General features: G+C 39.6%; 1 protein-coding gene across 2 annotated transcripts in view; it reads right to left on the reverse strand.

The window, feature by feature from the left end:
• FILIP1 (filamin A interacting protein 1) overlaps positions 1-13533 on the reverse strand; it is a 173926-nt gene extending 160393 nt beyond the window's left edge. For both annotated transcript variants that reach the window (XM_006772168.2, XM_006772167.1), the window contains exon 1: positions 13018-13533. The gene's annotated coding sequence lies outside the window, so the exon portion shown is untranslated. The remainder of the gene's footprint in view (positions 1-13017) is intronic.
• Positions 13534-25247: the final 11714 nt, after the last annotated feature.

Below are 25247 nucleotides of genomic sequence, written 5' to 3' on the forward strand. Positions count from 1 at the left end.
CAGTTCCTCAAAAGGTCAAAATTCTTTGCTTTCCGAGAAACCACAAGTCGCTTTCATCTGGTTTTCCCCCTTGTTCTCTCCTCCGTTTGAGCTCAGCATTTCACGTGTTCATTTTGGTGAGATTCCATCACAATACATCACCAGGAACACATGTGTTCCACTGGGACTTGATTCCCTGGAAGATGTGAATAGTAATGTAAATAACAGCATCACTGGAATTTGGAGGAATTGATGCGGGAAAGAAAGTGAAAAAAGGCAAAATCAAGCAACTATAATCAATATTTCCTTTGGGGGGATAATGTCGGTAATGTTGAGGCTGATAGGGAACTTCTGTGGGATTCATCAGCTGGGGCTGTCAGCAGAAACATTAATTAAATGGCAGCTGTTGCTTTACCACTTGTAGGGGAGTGGAGCAATCCTAACTCCAAAATAGATTTCAGAGGATGAGAACATTTCCAACTAAAAAACCACAATAAGAGCTGGATGTGTTCCTTTCATGAATTTTGTGGTGCGCATGAGTGAAAAGATGAGGGACAAATATTGCAATTAGACTGTGTCAATAGTTATGGTTTATGCCACTGTATTTAAAGTAAAAGTTCTAGACTGCTATTGGAAATGTATGTTTATCCTGCCAATCATCGCTACCGAGCCCAGCTTTCCCTCACTTAGCTGTGCAGTGGTTATTCCCTGATTCTCTAATGATCATTTAAAATGCTTGTTGATTTTTAATTTGTATTGTTATAAAAGCAATATGTGACCATTAAAGGTTTCAGAATATTGGGAGGCAGGTAAATAATCACTTATGGTCACTGATTATTTTTTCCATATTTATTTATTTTTAAATTAATGGAGCTGCTCAGTCAAATCAATAAAAACCAGTTAACAGTGTTTACTTTCTCAATTCCAGGACATTTAATAGATTCAATTTAACAAATGAATCCCAATCTTTAGTCAAGCAGATAACCCACTTGGTGGGAGCTCAGAGCACCAAGACCAGATGCCGCAAGACCCCTGATTTATTGAGCATCTGTTTTGTGCAATGTGGTTGTTAAAATAGTCCCAAAGCATACCCGAATCTATTTATCATGTTAAATTCTGAATTTACATGTAAATATTTATTATAGAATAATTATAATAATCTCTCAGTTTTTGTTTAGTTTCTATTGCTTAGAAAAATCTGTGCTACAGTATTTGCCATTGGTGATTTTCATCTTAGTATAGTTCATGAAACTAGAAAATGCATCTAGACTTTCCCCTAAATGTGAAAAAGCCTGCTCTGTAGAACTTCAGACTTAGAGAATCAATCAGGAAATTAATTCTATACATGCAACCTAAAAATGTAGCCTTTACAGGTCTTCAGAGTACATTGACCCACTGGCCAGTCAGTTCCATGGAACAGACCAGCTTGTTTCCAACACACCTGCAGTTAGAGGAGAAGCAAAGTGATTAATCCCTTCCTGTTGTAGCTAATATCATGAAAGTTAGGGCTGGTATGAAAGCCCAGACAGGGGAATCCCAGGGAAAATATGAACCCAGCCAAACTCACAGGACTAGGGGGAAAGCCAAGGTTCTCAATCGGAGAGAAAAGTTCACAGACTTTCCATGGAAAGGTAAAATATATATATATATATATATATATATGTGCCCCAAAGTAAGGCAGAAAATATCATATCGGCCCACCAGGGAAAGGAAAGCCAGGACATAGAAACAATGTCACTGGGGAAAATGAAGCACCTTTGAGCAATCTCTAAGAAAACGGGTTGTTTCCAACTGGTCCACTTATTCAGAAAATAGAAAAGAAGGCAAGGACCCATTCTCTAGGCAAGCAGATAACCCAGTTATGCAAATTCAGAGCACCAGGGCCAGATGCCACAAGACCCATGGTGCTGAAACTGGGGAACAGCTGCCATTCAATCCCTTATATACTCAAGAGTTGCCTCCAGAACAGCAAAGTGATTAAAAGATTAAGAGCACAAATTGATAGTCCAATTGCCTGGACTCAAATCCCAGATCTTCCACCTTTTTTTTTGGAGGGCAGGGGGGACAACTCCCTAAGCCTTCTCACCTGTAAAATGTATATGAATATGTTTCATTGGGTTGTCAGTACCTAATACACAGAAGGCGTTCATTAAATATTGGCTACTTTGTTGTTTATTATGATCATGTGATAGAAAGGTTAATGGCCTAAGACTCAGAGGCCTTTGTAACTTCTGCCCATTGATTTCCATTCCCTCCTCCTAGTACTGTCTTCTTTAAAATGATAAGATTGCACTGGATAACTGATTCTCAACCCTAGATGCACATTAAAATCACCTAAAAGCTTCCTAAAATAGACCACTACTTGGGTACCTACTCAGGCTAACTTGAATCAGAACTTCTGGGGCACAGCCCAGGCATCTGCATTTCTAAAGCATCCCAGGTAAATCTGATGCACAGGAAGTGTGGAGACCTTCAAGACTAAATGATCTGAGAGCTCCATGTGAGCTCAGAGTCTAGAGATTTCCCCCTTCTCGGTTCCCTGATGGGTTTGGATAGCTCTAGTAGGACCAAAACTCTATGATTATCAACAGTGTGAGACTCAGAGCCTCCATTCCTCCTTGAAATTAGTCCAGGTGCAGAGGTGTTAATAGAACAAAGAGCACTTATAGAATGTCTTTGATGATCTTTGAATGAATATGATAAACTGTTAATATCTTCCATTTAATAGGCATTAGCTAATATTAATGTGGAAATTTTTACTAAGTTTTGTTGCCAAGAGAAATTTCGAATAATTGAAGAGAAAAAAATATACTTCCAGAAGCCAACTAGTCAAGCCCTTTGTCTCCAAAGGATACAGCACTAATTCTTTCCCTCCTTTGATACTATTTCACCTTTTTACATAAAGACAGAAGAAGACAAAATGGAAATTCTGAGTTTATTTGTTGTAAGAAAATCAGGAGAGATCATGTGAAGAAACAGGCAGCCTTGATGAACTGTCATATAGCACTACCTTTATTTTGGATTAAATAAGTCTATGCTACAGAGCAAGGAGTGTTTTTGCTTCAGGAAGACATTCAGCCTGTCAGGTAAGTAGTGGTACAAGTCCTTGCATAGACTAGTCACGAGTGTGTAAGTGTGTTGGAAGGATTGGCGGGTACGCTAGTATAGTTGTGACAGGATTCTGTTTTCAATTCTTGGAACAGAATTTCTCAGAGGGTAGAGATTCATTTTGTTATGTGTTCACGTCACATGAAAAATTCACCTCCCTGGGATATTCAGTCCCACCACCTGAGATATTCGATACACTGGAAAAGTGGAGTAGTTATGGCCACTGGCATAAGAAAGAGCAAAGCATTATCTGCTCCACCAAAGCTTTATTAGAATTGCTCTTTTATTCCAGAAACTTGCAAAAGTTAAATGCCGTAAGTGTAAATAGAAACTCAAAAATTCCAATTATATCCAAATGTCAGACATTTAACTTCATTAAAGGTAACTCTTGGTTAATAATGATAAAATAATTAAATAAAAGACCTCATGCTATTACTCCACAGTAGCAAACACTGGCTGAAAAGTATCAGGTAATTTTCCTTAAATTATAGCAAGCTCTGTTTGGTGGGGGGGTGGGGGGGGTGTTGGTTTTGTTTTTGGTTTTTGGTTGTTGGTGGTGTTGTTTTTTAAGGAACAACATGCTGCCAGATTGACAACTCACTGCCTAAGTAAAGTCATTCGGAGCCAGTAAGAGCTCTTATCTGGAATGAGACCTTCTGTCCCCTACCTCACTGCCTGCTCCAACCAATATATATACACCACCATAGGCTACTTCAAGGAATATTGCTACCAATAGCTGGAATAAGTATTCTGTAGGACTCCTTCTTGAGCCTACTTAACAAACTGAATGCTTAGGACCAAGGCAGAGATCTGCAAAGCATTTCAAATGTTACAATAGTCACAGGGATCCTCAAACTATGACCCGCGGGCCACATGCGGCCCGCCAAAAACATTTATCCGGCCCGCCGGGTGTTTTTGCCGCCGGTGCCTGTCCTGCTTAGCAGCTGACTCGTCCCGGCATGTGTGGGATGTCTGAGGGACAGTGAACTGGCCCCCTGTTTAAAAAGTTTGAGGACCTCTGCAATAGAAGGTGGGGTTCTAAGTTGTCAACAGGAGCAACAGATCAAAACCCCAATGGTATCAAACGATCTAGCTACAACAGTGGCCAGAATAGCTCATAAATTGAAATGCTCCATGGCATCCTCTCCCAGGGCATCAATGTGGAAACCAAGAACCAAGTCAGCAATGTGCAAACCAAGAACCACATTGCTCCATCAATAACTGGAAGAATAGCTCCTGCAATCGGTGCCCCAGGCGTAGCTCTTTCTCAGTTGCCCAACTCCACCGGCCACTGAAGCTGGTGGGGCCACTTTGGAACCGTGGAGGAGAGCCCACATTTGCCTTTTGACCCTGAATCTCTTTGTTATTTGATCTTTGAATCTCTTCAGACTATGGGGACAGCTGATCCCCTGCAGTGTCACATTCTACACCTTTCACTAAAGCATCTCACATCATCTGGGTGGAGATCTTCCTTGAACAACTGCTTACAGTACAAGAAAGTGGTTGAAAGTATGGGCTAAATAAAGTCAAGCTGATTGAGTCTGAATTTCACATCTACCACTGGGCAGTAACCATCTATAAGACTCGTTTTACTAATCCACGAAACAGAGATAAAAAATAGTGCCTCATAGGGCTGTTATGCAAAGTAAATAAAATCATCCATGTAAAGTGTTTGGCACAGTGCCTGGTACAGTATAATCTCCAGCATATGCTAGCTATTATTATCGCTTATACATACTAAATAATTTTATATAACTCTGTAATATATGTATTATGTAAATAGCATATATCATATGTAACTATTATTACCATTATATTGTCTATTATATTATTATATAATAATTGGGCTCCAGAAGTCCCAGTCATTAGTAGGAACATTTGGTGTACTGGGCAATGAGCTGTGGAATAAACAGGATATAGTAGGTGAAGATATGTTACTGAGAGTGGAGGGGCCCCTACTAAGGCAGCTGGCTTCCTTACGGACCAGAGAAACAATAAGCTGTGTGTGACCAAAGCAATTGGTTTGGTGGTGTCCAAACCAGAAGATGACACCTATGAAGACAGCATGTGAAAAGTAAAGTCGTGCGGAAGGCCCCTCCCTCATCCAAATACCAGGCTGCTCCTCAAGCATGTGTCACTTACTAAACGGTTAACGAACACAAAGAGCCTTGAATACCTCCAGGGTCACATTTCAAGACTTACAGAATAACGAGGAAAAATCTGAGCTGGCAAGACTCTTCCTGGCTCTCCTGGCAAGCAGACCATCTTTGTTTTCCATTAGTGTGTGTTGTCGTCACAGTAACTGCAAGGCTCCAAAAACAGGCCCATGGTGTCATTTCCTCATGCACTTAGGCTGCCACACTGAAATAGCATTATGAACTCAGCAATGCCTCTTCCTTTCCTGTTATGCTGTGGTGCCTCAGTCAAAGAAGCAGGCCCTCAAATGAGTTACTTAGGACGTAAGTATATTAAAGAGATACCAGAAAAAAAAACAAAGTCATTGATCTCAATTACTGTATCGTGGGTGAGAGAGAAAAAGAGCGAGGGTGTGGGTGTGGGTGTGGGTGTGGGTGTGGGTGTGAGAGTGTGTGTGGTGGGTAGATATGTGTGAAACCTTATTTTTGCAAAGCTGTCTTAAATAAACAAAGCAAGTTGGCAATAACTGGATTATCTTGGTGATGTCAGCAGTCTACTGTTTTCAATCAGATTGTCTTTTAGCTTTAAATCTTTAGCAAATCATGTTTTAAAGAATGCAGTTGGCCAACTCTAATATGTCCATTTCATGGCTTTCTTACACCTTTTCCTTACAAAGATAAGCAGCAGGTAACGTATTAACTTGGGGAGATTGCAAGACCAAAAAAAAAAAAGACTGTTTTCAAGTGTGGACATATAAGGTCTTTGGCTAGTGAAGCAACAATAATCATTTTCATCTATGTTTTGGTAAAGGTAGTAGGTGGCAGCATTTAAACAAGAAAGAAACAGAAAACCCCTGAACCTTAAGTACTCAAAGTCAGATCACTTGAGATAAACTCTGCATTAACTTGAAAAATTTTTTTTAGTCTGCCTTTCCCAGACCTCAGAAACACATAAATCACCCCATATTGTGAACATGGACACTATTTCCCAAAAAGGAAATGCAGCACCAACCTTCCTTTGACTTATCAGTGCTGCTGTAGCTTACACAACGCTCTCGGGGACTGGGGTGCTGGTTAATGTCGTGTTTCTTCATCTCTCTGCTGGGACTTTCTCAAGTTCTGCAATCAGCTGGCTACAGCCAACTATAGCTGCTCAACTCATGCTTTGCTTTCCTTTCTCTAAGTTCTTCCGCAACTCACTGCATGGCCTTTGAAATCAAATTGCCACAGGGAAAGTGGATTCCGCCTGCAACCTTTTCCCTTCTCTGAGAGCTGCAGAGTAGGCCTGACCATTTAAGGAGAAAGAGCATCATGCAATACATTTTCTTATGCTTCCTATATTTTTGCCCGAGAGCCTTTAAAATGTATTTAGTTAAGTCAGGAATAAAACTGTTTCCTTCATTTCTTTCTTTTCCTTCCTTCCTTTCCCCACTCCTGCCTTCCTTCCCTCCTTCTTTCTTTTTACAACAGGGGTTTCATTCGAGAATGACAGTTATAAAACTCAGTCTGCCTTATCTTTTAGAAACTCGTTCTTTCAAGTGAGAAAAGTAAAGCAAAACGGACAGGTCTAAACTGTAACTACCCTGCATCAGATTTGTTGACACTAACGCTACTGAGACACTTCCCTGCTTATAAGAATGCTTCATATACATTTGTTAAATTAAACATACAGAACAGTCATCACCCTATAATATATACACACATATTTACGATATAACACTTTTTTGTTCATCTTGGATTATACTTTCTTGTCATGTGTAAGAAGAATGAATAGGATTAAGGGCCATGAATAGCAAGAATTCATTTCCTTTTGGTAAGGTTGAAGCTAGCATGAGATGACCTTTTTTGGTCTTTTTATTTTTATCTGTTACTAGGTTAGTAAAACAAACAAAACATCGAAGGGAAGAAATAAAGAGAGATAAACGTAATAATGTATTCCTCCATAGAGGAAGAAGTCTCTATTGCCATACATCACCCAGTGTGGTCAGCTATAAAGGAGACACCCAAGCACCATGTATAAGCACACTTTATTTCCAAGAACAAATATAGAAACCATAATATAGTTTTTGCTGTTGGTGATTTCTTAACCTTTTTAACAATGATTCTGTGAGACAGCAGAATGCTGAGTGATAAGGGAGGGTTTGAAATATAAATCCCATACTAAATTATTGGCTGGCATTCAAACTATGTCTGCTTAGAGTACCCAGGAGCGAAGTATGTCCCAAACAGGATTCCAGATTTAAACAATACATTCTTCTGTTTTCTATGATCTATGAACTTGAGTTCACAGATTATCTGTATCCAAGAATTTTGTGTGCAACAAAGACTAAAATAAACAGATAACAACTTTTATGGTATGGTAATAAAATCATAATAGCTCAAATTTATTGAAAAGTCTACCAGGCAACTTTAAGTTTTATTAACTCATGTAACCTTCAAAGCAACTCTATGAGGAAGATAGTGTTATTATACTTGTTTTATAGATGAGGAAGGTGGGGCACAGAGAGTAATTTTTGCCCAGGGTTACAGTGAGCTGAAATCTGAGTCCAGGCCTATTAGACTAGCCTTTCCTACCTCCTCCTCCATACCAATGAACATGTCCTTGTTGCTATATCATCAAGTCAGATCTGGGGAAACAAGATGTAGTCTGTTGACATATATATATATAAATTAATACATAAACAAACTTACACTGCAGGCTTTTAATGTCACTTTTCTAACAAGCTGCTAGCATTTTTTTCTCTTAAACCTTTCTGCTGAAATAGATCTCAATTGAAGTTTACCCACTCACTTCCCATGATACCGCTTTTCTAAAACCCAGGTGTTTAAAAAAATAAAATGAGACACATTAGTGAAAAAGTGGATTGAACAAACTCTATAAAATCCCATTGCTTAGGGCACCTGTTTTATGAAGGAATACTAATCTTCCAAAAAAAAAAACAATTAGCATTAGTTTAGAATGTGTATGTTACCACAAAGTTTTACTTTTAAGGAATAAGTAAAAATTATAACCACAGGAAAACCACTGCTAAATGAATATATTCAATATTTCACAAATTTCATTAGAAAAACCCCATAGTGATTCTTGCTGAACACCCATTTAGAATAATTTTAACCTCCTTGGCCATCTTAAAATATAAAGATAATGCTTTTCTTTTGATGGACACAAAAAAATTGCTTCAAAGTCATGATTCTTGCTTTATCTCACATAGCAAGGCTATAGGTTTCATGATTGATTAAAAATAAACCTCAGGCCTGGCCAGTGTGGCTCAGTGGTTGAGCATCAACCCATGAACCAGGGAGGTCAAGGTTTAATTCTCCATTAGGGCACATGCCTGGGTTGTGGGTTCAATACCTATGGGGGAGAGGGGGGAGGATCTAGGAGGCAGCCGATCAATAATTCTCTCTCATTTTGATATTCCTATCTCTCTCTCCCTCTCCGTTCCTCTCTCTGAAATCAATAAAAACATATTTTTAAAAAATAAAAATAAAATAAAACTCAGAAATGTGTTTTTTTAAATATCTAGGGAAAATAGAAAAGATATTTAAATATTTTATGCTCAAGGCCATTCTAGTTCATCAAGACCATCAAATAGAAGGGGGCCATAATTTAAATAGTCCAATGGTAACTATAAATGGGATCTGGTGCCCTAGCCAGTTTGGCTCAGTGAATAAAACATCAACCTGCTGACTGAAGGGTCCTGCGTTCGATTCCAGTCAGGGGCATATGTCTGGGTTGCAGGCTTGATCCCCAGTAGGAGGCATGCAGGAGGCAGCCAATCAATGATTCTCTCTCATCATTGATATTTCTGTCTCTCTCTTCCTTTCCCTTCCTCTCTGAAATCAATAAAAATATATATTTAAAAATAAAATAAATTAATGGGATCTGGTACCAAAAGATGATAAAAGTAAAGTATATGCATTACAGTTTTAAAAGTCCAGGTGCATACACAGGACATGCATGAATGTATGCTGTCTTTATATATCCCCCTTTCTATTTCATTCTCAAGAGATATATCATCTCCACAACCAGGTCCATGAGCCCAATTACAATTACTTGTAACTTTTCTGGGCATGAGAAAACTATGAAGACTTTCCTAGGAAATTTCTGAGGTAAAAAGTTTTTAACTATTATTATAGTTCCTTTTCTTGATTTTACACTTATCTATACTTTCTTACATATTTGTCATCATGAATCTAGAGCCAAAAATGTTAATAAAACATCTACAATGTGTATGGGGTTTCAAAGCCAAGTGATGCTTAGGACAACGCTTCATACCTAATCATCTTCACAAAACTGTTCAGACTTGAAAAAGGCAAACCCTGATCCCGAGTACCCTAATTCTAGCAGCGCACCAAACTGTCTAAACTAAGACGGCATCGCTTCTAAAAGGTAGGAGCCTGGAAATCGTTGTGAACGTGGAAGACACTTATCTGGGCTTTAAAAGTAAACACGGCCTCTGCGGGAAAGGTGGTGAAAGGTGTCCAGATGTGGGGATGAAACGGGCAGAGGTAGAACACTGAAATGTGCACTGTGTGTGTGTTTGGAGAATGGCCCCAAATCTGAAATATTTGAAGCAAAGAGACAAACACTTGTTGAGTAGTGGAAGCTGAGACTAGAAAAGTTAAGTATGTGCCAGATGATAGAAGGTTTTCAAAATACCCAGCCTAGGTGTTTGACAGCAGCAATGAGTCCCAGAAGATAACAGAAGAGTAAAGAGACAAGCATAGCAACGCTTCGGGAAAATTAACCCCATGGTCATGGGCAAGATGGTTTGGGTGAGGGGTAGGAAGGGAACACCAGTGTTACAATCCAGACTGAGGGTGAAGGGAGTAGGCCTTAGTGTGGTGGGAGACATGATAGTGAAGGGGATAGGAGGATTCCAAAATAACTCAGAAATGTGAACTTGAATGAACAGGAGAACAGAATCTGAATGGTTTGTGGAATCTGATTGTTCACAAACTAGAGGAAAGTACATGGGCTAACATGTACTTTTAAGCTGCTTTTAAGTCTCAAGGGTAAACTTACAGCCATAAAAATGATACTCACATGTCAATTCATCAGGAAACATGGCTTTCACTCAGGGCCAAATGCTGCACTCAGTTACCTACACACTGTTCTACTGACTCCACAAGAAATTACATGCCTAGAACTAATAGTCGATTAGTTGATACATCTGATAAGGGGTTACTATCCAAAATTTATACATACCTCATAAAACTCAGCACTCCCCCCCCCAAAAAAAACCCCAATCCAATTGAAAAATTGGCAAAGGACCTGAATAGTCACTTCTCCAAAGAGGACACACAGAAGGCCAATAGACATGAAAAAAATACTCAGCGTCACTAATCATCAGAGAGATTCAAATTAAAACCACGATGAGAGCACCTCACACCTCTCAGAATGGCTATGTCAATAAATCAATAAACAACAGTGTTGTGGAGAAAAGAGAATCCTCCTGCACTGAAGGTGGGAATACGAATTGGTGCAGCCACTGTGGAAAGCAGAATGGAGTTACCTCAAAAAATTAAAAAATGAACTGCCTTATGATCCAGTGATTCCACTTCTGGAAATATATCTGAAGAAACCCAAAATACTAATCCAAACATATGCATCCCTATGTTCATTGCAACATTATTTACAATAGCCAAGATTTGGAAGCAGACCAAGCATCCATCTGTAGATGAGTGGATAAAAAAGCTATGATACATTTACACAATGGAATATTACTTAGCCGTAGAAAAGAAAGAAATCTTACTCTTCTCCACAGCATGGATGGACCTGGAGAATAGTAAGCTAAGTAAAATAAGCCAGTCAGAGAAAGAGAAACACCATATTATTTCACTCACATGTGGAATCAAATGAACAAAATAAACAAACAAATCAGAAACAGACTCATAAGTAGATACCAGACTCACAGCTGTCAGAGGGGAGTGGCGTTACAGGGCTAAGTGAAAAAGGTGAAGGGATTAAGAAAAAAATATCTCATAGACACAAACAACAGTATGGTGATTACCAGAGGGAAAAGGGAGTTGGGGGTGCAAAGAGAGGGTATAGGAGGAATAAATGGTGATGGAATGAGACTTGACTTGGGATGGTGAACACACAATACAATATACAGAGGATGTATTATAGAAACATGCACCTGAAACATATATAATTTTATTGACCAATGCCACCCCAAGAAGTCAATACATTTTTTAATAAAATAAAATGACATCGTAGGGACTGACTTGCAACTTCCGCAATCTTAAACTGCGTTGCCTCAGATAATATTTTTAAGAAATGGATTTTGGCCTTAGATGTAGATTTGTAAGCCAACAATGTGACCCTTCCTAAGATCAAAACAAGAAAAATGTAGAGCATTTCGTTCTGACTTTTCAAAACTCAAGAAGAAGATACTTCATCTCCACTGAGGCACCAGGAGTTTCATTCTCTGATACCCAAGGTACCGAGTGCATCGTACACTATTACTAATATTTAGCTTATTCACTTTTTAAGGTAGTCATTTAATCAGAATTATGAAACATAATACATACTATGTACTAAATGTGTGTGCTATTTCATTTTCCTGAACATACGATATATAAGCTTTAGTTTTTCTTAAAATAGGAACCACTACTGAAAAGCTTGATACCTTCTCATTTGTCAACAATGTGTTCAAAACTGATCCTGGGTAAATTCTTCCTTTAAACTGACAAAATAGGCTCAAATAATTCCTTGTAAAATATTCATCTGCATCTTCTTTGATATTATCCTTAGGTTAGAATCTTCATTCAAATTATGTTCCTTTAAAGGAACAAACTTATTATACAAATCCAACCGATGACAGATAACAGGTGTCAACCCTAACCACATCACCAATGTACAGACATAATTTTTGTTAGATTAAATATGAAATTGACAACTCTAATCAATTCTGAGAAAAATGCATGGCAATTCATGGACGGGGAGAGAATATACTAGCAGATGAAAGAAGGGCTTCCTTCCCTGTTTGATAAATACACTACCCACACACTCGTACAACTCAAGAAAGGATTTTTTTCATTTTTTCTAATAGATTCAACTTCAGTTTTAAAAATCAAAATCTGTTTTATCTATGTACAAGCAATTCCTCGATTTGTTTTTGCTTTTAAAAAAAAACACCCAAATAATATTCTCCTGAGTAGTTTGTATTCTGTAACTGCAAAAGCAGTGATTTAATACCCAGGCATGTTTTGTGCCTAGTCAGAAGCACTTGGGGTGGCTGTAATGTAACGAGGTCAGAGCCAGCACAAGGTGTACCGGTGTAATCAGAGAATCAGGCGAAGGGAAAAGCAGATAGCAGCAAGTCAAAAGTACAGCCAGACAAACACCCTGTAGGACTTCCCTCCCATTTACCACACAAGCTGTTCAGTTCGTTTCAATAAATGAAACTAGTTATTTTGCTTCTAGGGAAAATACCCCTTCCATTGGTTAGCCATCCTGACTGTGAAAGGAGCTGTGAAATCGCCCCTTGTCATATTTCTGTTACCTGCCAAAGAATGATAACTTGGCAGAAATATTTTGATGGCCATTAAAACATCATAATCTTCGTGTTTAAAAAAGGAATCGGTACAATTCTGAGAAAGACACGGTGTTTCTAGCTCTTTAAAAATAATTCCCAGTGATTATCATAATGCCCAAATGTGCTATCACATAGTGGAACAGGAAGAATCAAAGGAAACAGGCAACACAGAATCACGGAGAACTCTCTTCCTCTTGGAGCAGAAATTTCTTTAAAGAATGAAAAGTCACTATTTATTTTGCTCTTACCTGATGGCAGCTCGCTTAGCCAAGGGGATGTCCTTTAGAGAGATAGCTTATCCTTTGAAGAACCCAGTGGCTTGTCCCACAGCCCAAGAGAGAGACTGGAGTCCTGGAAAACTATCCAGCCCAAAAGAATACAGAGGGAAAAGCTTTTCCCACTTGCTCTCCCGGGACTAGCCAATAGCTGAAGTCATGCAGGAAACTGAGTGGAGAGAAGGGGAGAGCAGCTTCTTCGCCCTGAAATCCCCGGTCCGCAGACACTGGAGGCTGTTGTAGATCTCCCACCCAGACTTTTGTTTAAAAGTTTTTTCAACTGTTGCTAGGTGTTGTTGGGTTCCGAGATTAGGTTTCTCGTCTCCTGCTCCCTGCACAACACCGGCAGGGCAGGGACTTTGTTGAGGCGCTGGCTTGCGCGTGCTATATTTAACCAGTGTTCTCAGCAAGTCGAGCCTGTCAACAGCTGAGAAGTTTGGAGCCGGCTCTGCTCGGTTCCTCGGCAGCTGGGTTATCAGTGGATACAGCTCTGCTCGCCCCGTGAAAGATTGCGGGAAACCGGCAGTCCCTTTTAAGGGCTGCTGCTCCTTACCCAGAGGGAATTACTAGTGGAAGCTCTTAAAGACAGATTGGGAGTCGGGACTTATGTTTTCCAAGCGGAAAAGAAACAGCCACAGTTGTCTTAAGCAGAGCATTTTACCAATACCATATTCCTCTCCGTTAGGCTTTCTGAGATATATGTTCCTACATTTTTTTTTTTTTTAAAAAAAGAAGCTCTTATGTAAACGTGTATCACAACTGTGGGAAACATTCACAGTAAAAGATTATTTCCAGACCGCTGTTTATATTGATGTGTTATATTCATAGCTAGGTGACTGACTTACCCAGGCATATCAGACTTGACCGGCTTATATGCCTGAATGTTATAAAAGCCAGGTTACCATAAAGGAATGCCTGTAACATTGTTTTTGGAAAGGCGTAAAGTGTAGTGAAGGACGCTCACTCAGGTCATTCATTCAAAGTAAGACCTGGAGAACACCCCCGGAAAAAGGAAAACGGGGCTTGACAGCTTTGCCTCCTTATTAACCCTCCAGCCTCCAAAACCAGGGAAGGGTCGCTGCTACCCTGAACAACATGGAGAATGTCTCAAGATATTTTATTTGCTTTATGCTATATAATAAAAGAGTGTGAATCTGCCAAGATTAAGACACGGGGGAAAAATGTGTTTTAACTAGTTCTTGGAACTGTCTTACTAATCCTATATAATTAAAGCCTAATATTGTCCTCTCGAGCAGTCTTTCAACTGGGAGTTCGACTGGGAGTCCGGGAGTTTGACTGCTCACTGTGATGTGTGCTGACCACCAGGGGGCGATGCAGACCATGGCGGGCATCAGCGACGCGGCACTGGCAGCAGGCGGCTGTGGAGGCACTGCCGGGTCCAATGGGCCCCAAAAAAAAAGAGCGGGGTCCCGATCACCCCGCCAATCACCCGGCAGACGGTGACCGTTAGCGGCATGAGGGGGTGGGGCTGCTGCCCATCTCCCAGGTGCTGAGGGAGCCAAGCAGGGGGCCTAGCCCTAACCGATCACCCCACAGATGGGATGGTGGAGCAGGTGAGGGGGTGGCCCAGGCCAAAGGGGGTGCCAGGAGAGGCTGCAGCGTCTGTGAGGCTTGAGGCGCGAGCTGGGGCCCGATCTACACAGGCCACCCTGAGGGACCCCACTTGTGCATGAATTCGTGCACCAAGCCTCTAGTCCTATATAATAATAAAGGCTAATATGCAAATAGACCAAACAGTAGAACTGGAAAAACTGAACAACCAAACAACCAGTCACTATGATGTGCGCTGACCACCAGGGGGCGTGTGTGGAACATGGTGGGCGTTGGCCACAATGGGATGGTGGAGCAAGTAAGCAGGGGCACCAGACCAAGGCGGGGCACTGGTTGCTGTCATTGGAGCAAGCCTCTAGTAGTTACTGAAAGTACTTTGCGCCCAAGGGCCACAGTCCTGCCCAGCACTCGCACCTGCTGCCAGCACCAGCACCGCTTGCACCCGCAGCCAGTGCCGGAGCTGCTGTTTGCACCCGCTGCTGGTGCCCAGAGCCAGTCCTGATCACTCGGTACCATCAGCAGGTGCGAATGGCGGCTGCCAGCCCTGATCACCCCTGAGGGCTTCTCCACCTTCTCCTGCTCCTGAGGGGTGATCGGGGCAGCAGCTGCTGCTTGCACCCACCGACAGCGCCAGCCCCGCTCACACCTGCTGCTGGTGCCAGCACCAGGTGGGACCAGGGCGTGCAGGGGGCGGGGCAGGGCAGGGGTGCGGCAATCACTCCACGCCATCAGCAGGTGTGAGCAGGGCCAGCGGCTGTCAGCACATGGGAGTGGCAGCGGCAGGATCAGGGCTGCCAGCAGACCGGGGACTGGGGGCCGCAGTGGGAGGGGCTGGGCAGGGGTGTGGAGGATGGGCTGAGACCCACCCCTGTGTCTACTGCAGCCTCACAGCCCACAGTTCCTTTCAAAGTGCACAAATTCGTGCACTGAGCCTCTAGTTACTTATATGAAATTCACAGTATGAGGAACTGAGAGAGATCCTTTTAGCTACAGATAAAGTAGGAAGTGAGACACACACAAACACACACACAAACACCAATATTGGTAAACCCAGTAGATTATTGCCCTACAAAAATCTCACCAACACCATTATAAAGGTGACCCCCACCCTTCCTGAGATCAATTTATCAGTTTAAAGATAACATCCTTTTTCAAGATGCAAACTGAAGTTGGATCAAGGAGACGTTTCAAGGCATGAATTTAATAAGATCTTGCCCAGCCAACGTGGCTCAGGAGGTCATAGTTTGATTCGTAGGCAGGGCACATGCCCAGGGTGTGGGCTTGATCCCCAGTGGGGCAGCTGATTGATGATTCTCTCTCATCATTGATGTTTCTATCTTAATCTCACTCTCCCTTCCTCTCTAAAGTCAATAAAAATATTTTTAATAATAATAATATCTTAACTGTTGCATACTTGCAATAAATGGCATATGTGCAAGGTAACCCTGATGCCTCTCTGGGAAGGCTATCACTTTTCACAAGGAGTATATGTGTGTGTTCTTTTTAAAGAAATGACCCTCACCTTCGAGGATAGCTGACCCCCAACAGCTCAATCCAGTTCTTCCCATCCCAGCCACCACACTAACAGCATTCATTTTTCCTCTTAATTTATTTACTACTATTCACATATAAAATTGCATTTGTTCAGATTCTTAGTCTTTCTGGGTCTGAGCCAACCTTCATTTAAAAAAAAAAAAAGCCTTCTATTAAGATGAAAGCGTTCTTATGTGAAATTAACTGGCTCTTCTAGAACACTAATGGATCTTTTAGAAACAGTCTGTTCCCAGTTCCTCAAAAGTGGGTTCTGACAGGAAGTGGAAGTGTGACTGGGCTGAGAGATAGTTCAGAATCACAGGGAGAAACTTTTTTAAATTACAAAGGGGTAATGTCTGGGGAGAGTATTGTTTGAAAAGTGCTCACACCCCACAGGCACATCCCATATGCAACAGCCCCAGGGCTGAAATCCACTTCACTGAGAAGGACTGCAGGAATGTATCATTTCACCTCAACTCGGGAGTTCACTTTGTAGGTCTCCCATCCAAAATGAAGCAGAGTTATTTGTAGCCAAAGTCAAGATAAATGAGGGGAAGTAACCCACTTTTGCCTCTATGGGCCTAAATAACTTCATCAAGAGGGTAATAGTTATTTCTTTCCTGACTATCCAGACAATTAGACTTTTCAGTGTGGTTTTTTTAATTCTCTCTCTAATAAAAACCTAGTCCCTGATCATTGTTTTCTTTAACCCTTAGATTTTCTGTTCATTGTTGATATTAGTTTGTTTTAAACAATGTAGTGGCAGTAGTTTACAAAATACTTTGTATAATTAGATACTATTGCTACCTTCAGATTATGTTCTTTAATTATACTAGGCATATGCATTTCTCTGACTCTATTTCACAATAATCTGACTCCTCTCAGTTTCTCCCCTCTCATCCTCCCTCCCCCTCTACACACACATTCTCTCTATATATAAAGTGAATCTATTTTGAAGGCTTTCCTTACAGGAAAGATTATTCAGACAAAAGCATTTCCTACATAATCCACAGAGGAAGTAGTGCCATTAAGAACTTTTAGAAATTTGTGTTTTGTATACAGTCAACAAGGAATTGATTTTTCAACACATGTTGTTACTGTATTTACTGTTCAGCTGCATTCCTTTTCCCACAGTCTTAAGGGTGAACATTATGAAAACGTCTGATAAACTTTCAACTAAAGCCGAATTCCCCAATTTCAAGGATGGGTCATGATGATGCTTTTTCATAAGAAGATAGATTAATGTTATCATTATCAGTGAGAAAAAAATCAAGTGAATTAAATAAGAAAGCTGGCATATTATCTCTACCTTCATTTCTAAAACCAAATTTTACTACACTGTTCATTTAAAGAGGCATAGTGATTTTTTAAGTGAAAAATTAATAGATTATTGAATATACCGGTGAAGAGAAAGATAGACATTGGCTTCAAAATGATGTTCAAGGAGGGGGGGTTAGAGAGGAGTTTCCAAACAAACATGCCCTGTTATTGTTTATTGTCTGGCTTTAAGATTTAAGTATAAGCTCCCATGTAGCAGGGAGTGTTTTCCGCACCACAGTAATTGTGCAACAAATGGGAATGATTGTGCAAATGAACATATCAAAGATTTTTTTAAAATTTCCCAGACAGTGTGGCTCAATAGTTGAGTGTTAACCTATTCACCAGGAGGTCACAGGTTTGATTCCCAGTCAGGGCACATGCCCACAATCCAGGAGGTACAGGTGGCAGCCAGTCAATGATTCTCTCTCATCATTGATGTTTCTATATCTCTTTCTCTCCCTTTCCCTTCCTTTCTGAAACCAATAAAAAAAATTTTTTCAAGATGAAGAAAACTTTGTAAGCTTATGGAAAATGCTTCGAGGTGCCCAGGACAGAATTGAGTTATTACTGGCTGCATATTACAAGTTGTAGAAAGAAATTCTTAGGTTGTAAGTTAATTATTTTTAATTTTGGTAAAATTTCAAAGGAAAGTAATATATTTCAGGGTAATAATAAAAAATAACTGTTCAGGACTAACTATATGCCCAGCAGAGTTGTAAGGGCTTGACATATAGTAACCCACTTAATTTTCACAATAATCCAATGGGGTAGTTATTATTATCATCTCCCATTTTACAGGCAAAAAAAAAACACACAAAAAAACTGAGGCACAGAGCTATTAAGTAACTTGACCAAGATCACATGCTATAGCAGAACCAGAATTTGAACTAGGAGGTCTGGTTCCCAAAATTTGTGTTCTGAACCACTTACCTACCTCTTACATTTAATAGTCACATTAGCCCATTCTTAGGAATCACTGAGAGTCATTACATAGAGATTTGCAATACCTGAATATATATGCTTATGACAAAACAAAAAAATTAAATTCCACAGCTTTGAGGTAACGGGGAAAAAAGTGGCATAATTTTATGGTCAGTATAGTAAAATAAAAGCTCATTGGAACTGGTCTTGTTGAATACCAGAGAAGAGAAAATTGGACCAAAGAGATGATAATTGCTTTGAGAAAAAATGGTCTATTTTTAAGCAAAGGATATGAGCTGTTCAGTATTCTCTCTAAAACAAACAATGCATGATGTTTTATGATGAATGAGTTCACTGCTTAATGAGATTCTAAAATTGCATTCTAAAAATACAATTTTGGTCTGTGATTTGGTAAGAAATTTAAAAATGTTTATGGGCTATGCATTCACAACCAAAACTTCTCAAAGATGTAACCAAAAGCAAGAAGGAAGCCAGAACCGGTTTGACTCAGTGGATAGAGCGTTGGCCTTCTGACTCAAGGGTCCCGGGTTCGATTCTGGTCAAGGGTATGTACCTTGGTTGTGGGCACATCCCCAGTGGGGGGCGTGCAGGAGGCAGCTGATCGATCGATGTTTCTGGCTCTCTATTCCTCTCCCTTCCTCTCTGTAAAAAATCAATAAAATATTTTTTAAAAAAAAAAAAAAAAGCAAGAAGAAAGAAAAACAACATTTGGGATGGGGGGGCAATTATTCTACATTAGCTAGTTTTTTGGTATCAAAATGATATTTTGTTACTCCTGCTATAGTCAGGCTTTACAATGTGAATATACTTCCATTTTCTATTAATCTAGCTATACATCTATTTAGACTTTACAAACTTTTAAAAGAAATGGAGCTAATACTTATTTAATATCTATAAATGTTCATAATAAAATCGCTATTTTGTCCTGTTTACAAATAAAATAAATGCTGTTACACCTACATTTATTAATAAAAGCTTCAATTAAATTATTTATTTTCCCAAAAGCTTCAAAAAAAATGAAAGCCAGGATTATGTTTTTAAAAAGTTCTAAGAAAATACTATTTTTTCATTTACTTGAGTAAAATAAGCATTTACATGCCTATATTAGACCTTAAAATTTCCACTTACCTGTTTATGTGCTTGAGAGTGCGTTAATAGAACTTAATCCTGGAAATTTTTATAGTATCATATTCATAGCCAATGAAAAGTCACTATACTTTGAACTTTCTGTTCCCTCCAATGGACACTTCATTTATAGCAGCCGCTCCCATAAAAGAGTAGTCCTCTCCTTTTTTTTTTTGGACTTGGCGTGGTTCCTCATTAGACTGCAAGTCCAAAATCGCAATTAATATGACTGTCATCTTAAAATATATTTACTAAGTAAACTTTTTGGATCCAACTGAGGCTTTACATGGAAGTCACATGGAGTTTCATTAATGTCATGAGATAATTAATAAGAAAATTAGATTTATAATATTAAAACACACTAATAGCAATGGAGGTCAAAAGTTGAACAAGAAAAAAAGTGAGTTAGAAAGGCCTGCCTGCAGCAAATAGACCTTAAAATACTAGGGAAAAGGGCTTTATTCTTGCTTTAATCAATAAAAATTATCAACATATAAACATATAAAAGTTATCAACATATTCTTGCTTTAATCAATAAAAGTTATCTGCCAATCTGATAATGAAAGGGGAAAAAAGTGAGATGTCTAAAAAATATCAAGAAGGCAAAAGCTTCAGACAACAGAGGTGGTTAGTAACAAAAGTGTCATCACAAGGTTTAAACACTGAGGGTAAAAAATTCAGGGTGAGAAATATTCAGAAATAATTGAATTTGGTATCCATTTTACAGCCGAGCAACCTTCATATGCTTAATATTTGCATTCTTTACTTCTTTCATCTGAAAACAGGGTAATAATTTACCTCCTGGGGTAACGGGAACAAATAATTAAGGTCGGGAAAGTATTTTGAAATGAATGAAATACCTAAAAATTTTGTACCTTGAATCTTTCCTTTCAGCCACTTAACTTGAGGACTGTGAGGTAAGTCAGCCATGCGATATGAAGAAAATGCTTAGCCTCGTGTTAAATAAATATAATATAAGCATAAATGAGGAAATTGGAATCCTTGGGTAGAGTGACAAAATAAAAAAGTAAATGAAAATTACAAAGCAGTAATTTTTTTCAAATTGACCTCATAGTTGCAAGTTTCTTGTTAACTCTCCAACTACTAAAAATAACATTACAGAAGAATATTGGCCCTAACCAGTTTGGCTCAGTGGATGGAGCATCGGCCTGCGGACTGAAGGGTCCCAGGTTCGATTCCGGTCAAGGGCATGTACCTTGGTTGCGGGCACATCCCCAGTATGAGGTGTGTAGGAGGCAACTGATCGATGTTTCTCTCTCATCAATGTTTCTAACTCTCTATCCCTCTCCCTTCTCTCTGTAAAATATCAATAAAATATATTTTTTTAAAAAGAATATTAAGCCCTAGCCGGTTTGTTTGGGTCAGTGGATAGAGCGTTGGCCTGCAGACTGAAGGGTCCTGGGTTCAATTTCAGCCAAGGCACATGCCTGGCTTGTGGGCTCAATCCCCAGTAGGGGGCATGCAAGAGGCAGCCAATCAATGATTCTCTCTCATTATTGATGTTTCTATCTCTCCCTTTCCCTTCCTCTCTGATATCAATAAAGAAATATTTTTTAAAGACTATTAAATTATTTAATGAATTGATAAGAAATTCACTGCAAGTTAAGTGAAAACAGCAGGTAATAAAATATCATTAATGAATTATCCCCTTATCTCACTGAGTAATAGATATATAGTTAAATAGCTATGATACAGATATAGATGTCCCCTCCCACACCATGCATATGCACTGCCTCAGAAATACATAAAAACATGCATAATAATTACAATGATTACCATCGTTTCCAAATTTTTTAATTGATGTATTTATTTCCTAGTATAAAAAATAAGGTTATTTAAAATCATATTTCACTTGGATGGTTTTCCAATATTTTTCTGAAATGGGACGTGAAGACCTGTGCTTCGTATGACTTGCCTTTCTTGTTACTATTCAGGAATGAATTTGCTTCAAGATAATGTAAAAATTTAACAAACAAACACAGCTGAATTTCGTCTGGTGTGGGTCTGGCATTCAGCTTCATTATTTGAATTCCTCTTAATATCTGCTCCCAGGAAAAACACAACGGTCATCTTTGCATCATTCTTCCAAATGGACCATAGTGGCTTTGCTTTCCATGCTTTTTCTACTCCTTTATGCTTAATTTTTCATAATTGTCAGAATTCTTCACATTATATCATTGCATTGGCTTCTCCGGGGACATTTCCTTATGAGCCATAGGCTGTATTTGGATTCCACCTGGGATTCTGCGAGGCCCCAGGAGAAAACAATTTCACCTTCAGGGCTCACCTGAGGAAAAGTTCCAGCCATTGTGCTGCTGTTGACTATAAGCAATAGGGACAGAGAAACACTTTTTGCACTTCCCCAGCTATTTCTGGAATATGACATCACTGGTTGAATATGTCTTATGGTAGAAGGAGCTCTGGGAAAAAGGAGACTTTGCTCTGACCTCAGCTAGTGAAACCATTCTTAAAAATGATTTAATCCCTCTGAGCCTATGTTCTCAATAGTCAAGTGGAGATAATGGAATTTAATCTACACACCCTACCAAGACTCTGTACCTTCCTCCTCCACCACCACCACCACTGTTGCCAGTCACAGTACATAGGGTGATGGGAGCCAGCGCCCTGAGAGTGAGAACGGAGAGAGAAAGAGAGGAGAAGGCAATAGCACTGTCAGAGCTCTCCACCATCAATTTTCATTATTTAAAATAATTGGCATTGCCTAAAATTCCTTTAGTTACCTAAAATGTGTTACTCGCTCTAAGCTTTGTTTCTAACATATCTTTTTTTATAAAACATAATTCATTGTTTATACTTTTATACATAATTCTAAACTGTCAAAAAAACTGTAAAATATGGGAACATGGGAAAGTAGCAATGTTTCCTTTCAAAATTGATTAAATTAGGTGTGTCCTTGCTAATGGAATATTACAGTGCCAGGACCAAATTTCCTCATTTATTTCAACAAATAATATTCTAATCTTCTGTGTCTAGATGTGCTCAGAAATTCTGTCATCTGTAAAACAAATGCATTAGAATGTAAATTAGACCAGCAGTATTTGTCAGAAAATGAATGCGTGAATTATGAAAGCAGTGGGCTTAAGACACACACCAAAACTATAAACCTCCAGATGTTTTCAGGTTATAAGTAAGTAGCTGAGAATGAGAGAACAGGCTTTGAGGAGGGAGTTGACAATGAGCAGTGACAAGAGTGGATCTTACCCTAGTGCGGGTTCAGATCTACAAACAAGAGGATGGTGCAACAGCAGACCAGATTCTCCAAGAAAACGTAAATTTCATGTTTATCTTCGTGGAATTTAATCAACATTTGCTATAGAATATATTTAATGAACAAATGGGAAGCGCTCACTCTGTGTAACACTCTATGGTGATGGTTCTCAAGGGAGAACGTTTTTTTGTCCCCCAGGGGACATTTGACACTATCTAGAGAAATTTTTATTTTCACAATTGCATCCAGTGGGTAGAGGTCAGGGATGCTGTTAAATGTCCTACAGTGCACAGAACAGCTGCCCCAAACAAAGAATTATCCAGCCAAAATGGCAACAGTGCTGACATTGAAAACCCTGCACGCACTAGATTCGCAGTGGTTGTCAACCTTCCTAATGCCGCGACCCTTTAATACAGTTCCTCATGTTGTAGTAACCCCCAGCCATAAAATTATTTTTGTTGCTACTTCATAACTGTAATTTTGCTACTGTTATGAATCATAATCAAGAACCACACTCAAGAGCTTAGAGTCTGGCAATGAAGATGAGGCAGGTACACAACAGAATGGGCAAAGCAAGAAGAGTTCTAAGAAATATATGGAGGAAAAATTACTTTTAGTTTGAAGGATCAGGGAAATCTTGGAAAAATAATACTATAAATATCCCTCTTAAAATAACTAAATTTAAAGGCCTACTTATTTTTATAATTTTTGCATAAATAAAGAAAAATTAACCACCAAATATGTTTTGTTTTTTTAAAAATCTGCTTTATTCCTGAAGCTGTAGGAAATTCCCTGGGGAGACAAAGTTGAGTGAAACAAGGTCAGTATTCTCTGGAACTCAGAGCAGAATTACAACTCCAGTTCCACATTAACATTATCAAGACTCATTCTTTCAATTGTGTCACGAGTGCCAATTATGGACCAAACACTGTGCAGCACAGGACTCAAACGGGCAAGGTTCCTGCCCTTGTGGAAAACACTGTCTCTTGGGGGAGAGAGACAAAAATCAAGCCAATAAATGTGTGATTTTAATGTGATTTCTGTTTCCAAAAATATTGGACTACAGTCCAAAATTCCTGAAAATCTCCTCACAACAAAATACCAAAAAAATGCTGGCTAAAATATTGCAAATATTCTTTTGGAAACCTAGCTGAATTAAGAAACTATGTGAAACCGCAAAGGGCCAAAAACAAAGGGGAACTGAAACCCAGAGGAGTGAGTGTAAACTCACAATGAGGCCCCTAGGGTTGGTGTGTGTGTGTGTGTGTGTGTGTGTGTGTGTTAGTTTCAGGAACCAATAGATTTTTAATAGCCAGGTAGGAATGGAACAGATGTGACGCCTCAGTTCCCAGAGATAAGGATGTGGAAATGAGACCCTTGAATAAAGCTAGGACCTTTGGACTTAAAAAAAAAATAGTCATAGGAAAATAAGGAGAAGACTTATCCATCCTGGCCTGGCTCTGGATGAGGGGGGAAATAGCCTATACCAAAAATTCATTACTACAACCCAGTTTTCAGTAGGCTTGATGACCAACTCTATACCACTGTCACTGTCTGAGAACCCCCAATCCAAGATGTTGATATAAAAAGGCCCATATGGGTAATCCCCATTCAATACCTAACAGAAGCAAATGTTTATCCATACAGTCCAACCCTTGTGAACCAATTATGTCTCTTCATGGCTTGTCAGGAAGTAGTGGCAGCATTGTGATGCTTCACTTTGCATTGCTTCCCATCCTCCTTTCTCTTTTCTCATAGCCTCACTGCCCTGGGAGTGTACCTAGCAAACAAAGCTGAGTTCATAATCCTTGTCTCAGGTTCTTCTTTCCAGGTAACTTAAGCTAAGTTAGGGAGTCTTGGGGAAAAAAGGCCTATTTGAGGAGTTGTCATTCTAAACTGACACCTGAAGGATAAGAAGGCTATGCAGACTACAGAGGGAAAAAATAACCCATGCAGGCAGAGTAGCATGTCCAAAGGCTCTGGTGTGAAACAGAGCACACCACCTTCAAGAGACATAAAGAAGGTAATGGTAGAGCATGGGAGACAGAAGTGTGGAAAGCTACCTAAGAGCCTAGTCATGTAGAATAGAGGTCTCATGCCTGGATGGGGTCCACAGCTGTGTGTGTGTATGTGGCGGAGGGGGGGACACATGGAGGTGGGGGGGAGTGGTAGGAGGAAGAGGGGGTATTTTAATTAGTTACCAAACATTGAAAATAAGGCAATAGCACATAATAACTTATGGATTTTCAAAAAATTCAAACAATCTGTCAGCAGTGGGCCTGCATTCTTACATAGTAGCCACACCTTTACTAAATATTTATTACTACAACCCAGTTTTCAGTAAGTTTGATGACCAAATCTACACCATTTCCATTGTCTGAGACCCCCCCCCCCAATCCAAGATGTTGATATAAAAAGGCCCATATGGGTCCACACCTTTAAGACAGGTGGGCCTATGACC

The sequence above is a fragment of the Myotis davidii genome, unplaced genomic scaffold (genome assembly GCF_000327345.1).
Source record: "Myotis davidii unplaced genomic scaffold, ASM32734v1 scaffold104, whole genome shotgun sequence".
Taxonomy (NCBI): Eukaryota; Metazoa; Chordata; class Mammalia; order Chiroptera; family Vespertilionidae; genus Myotis; species Myotis davidii.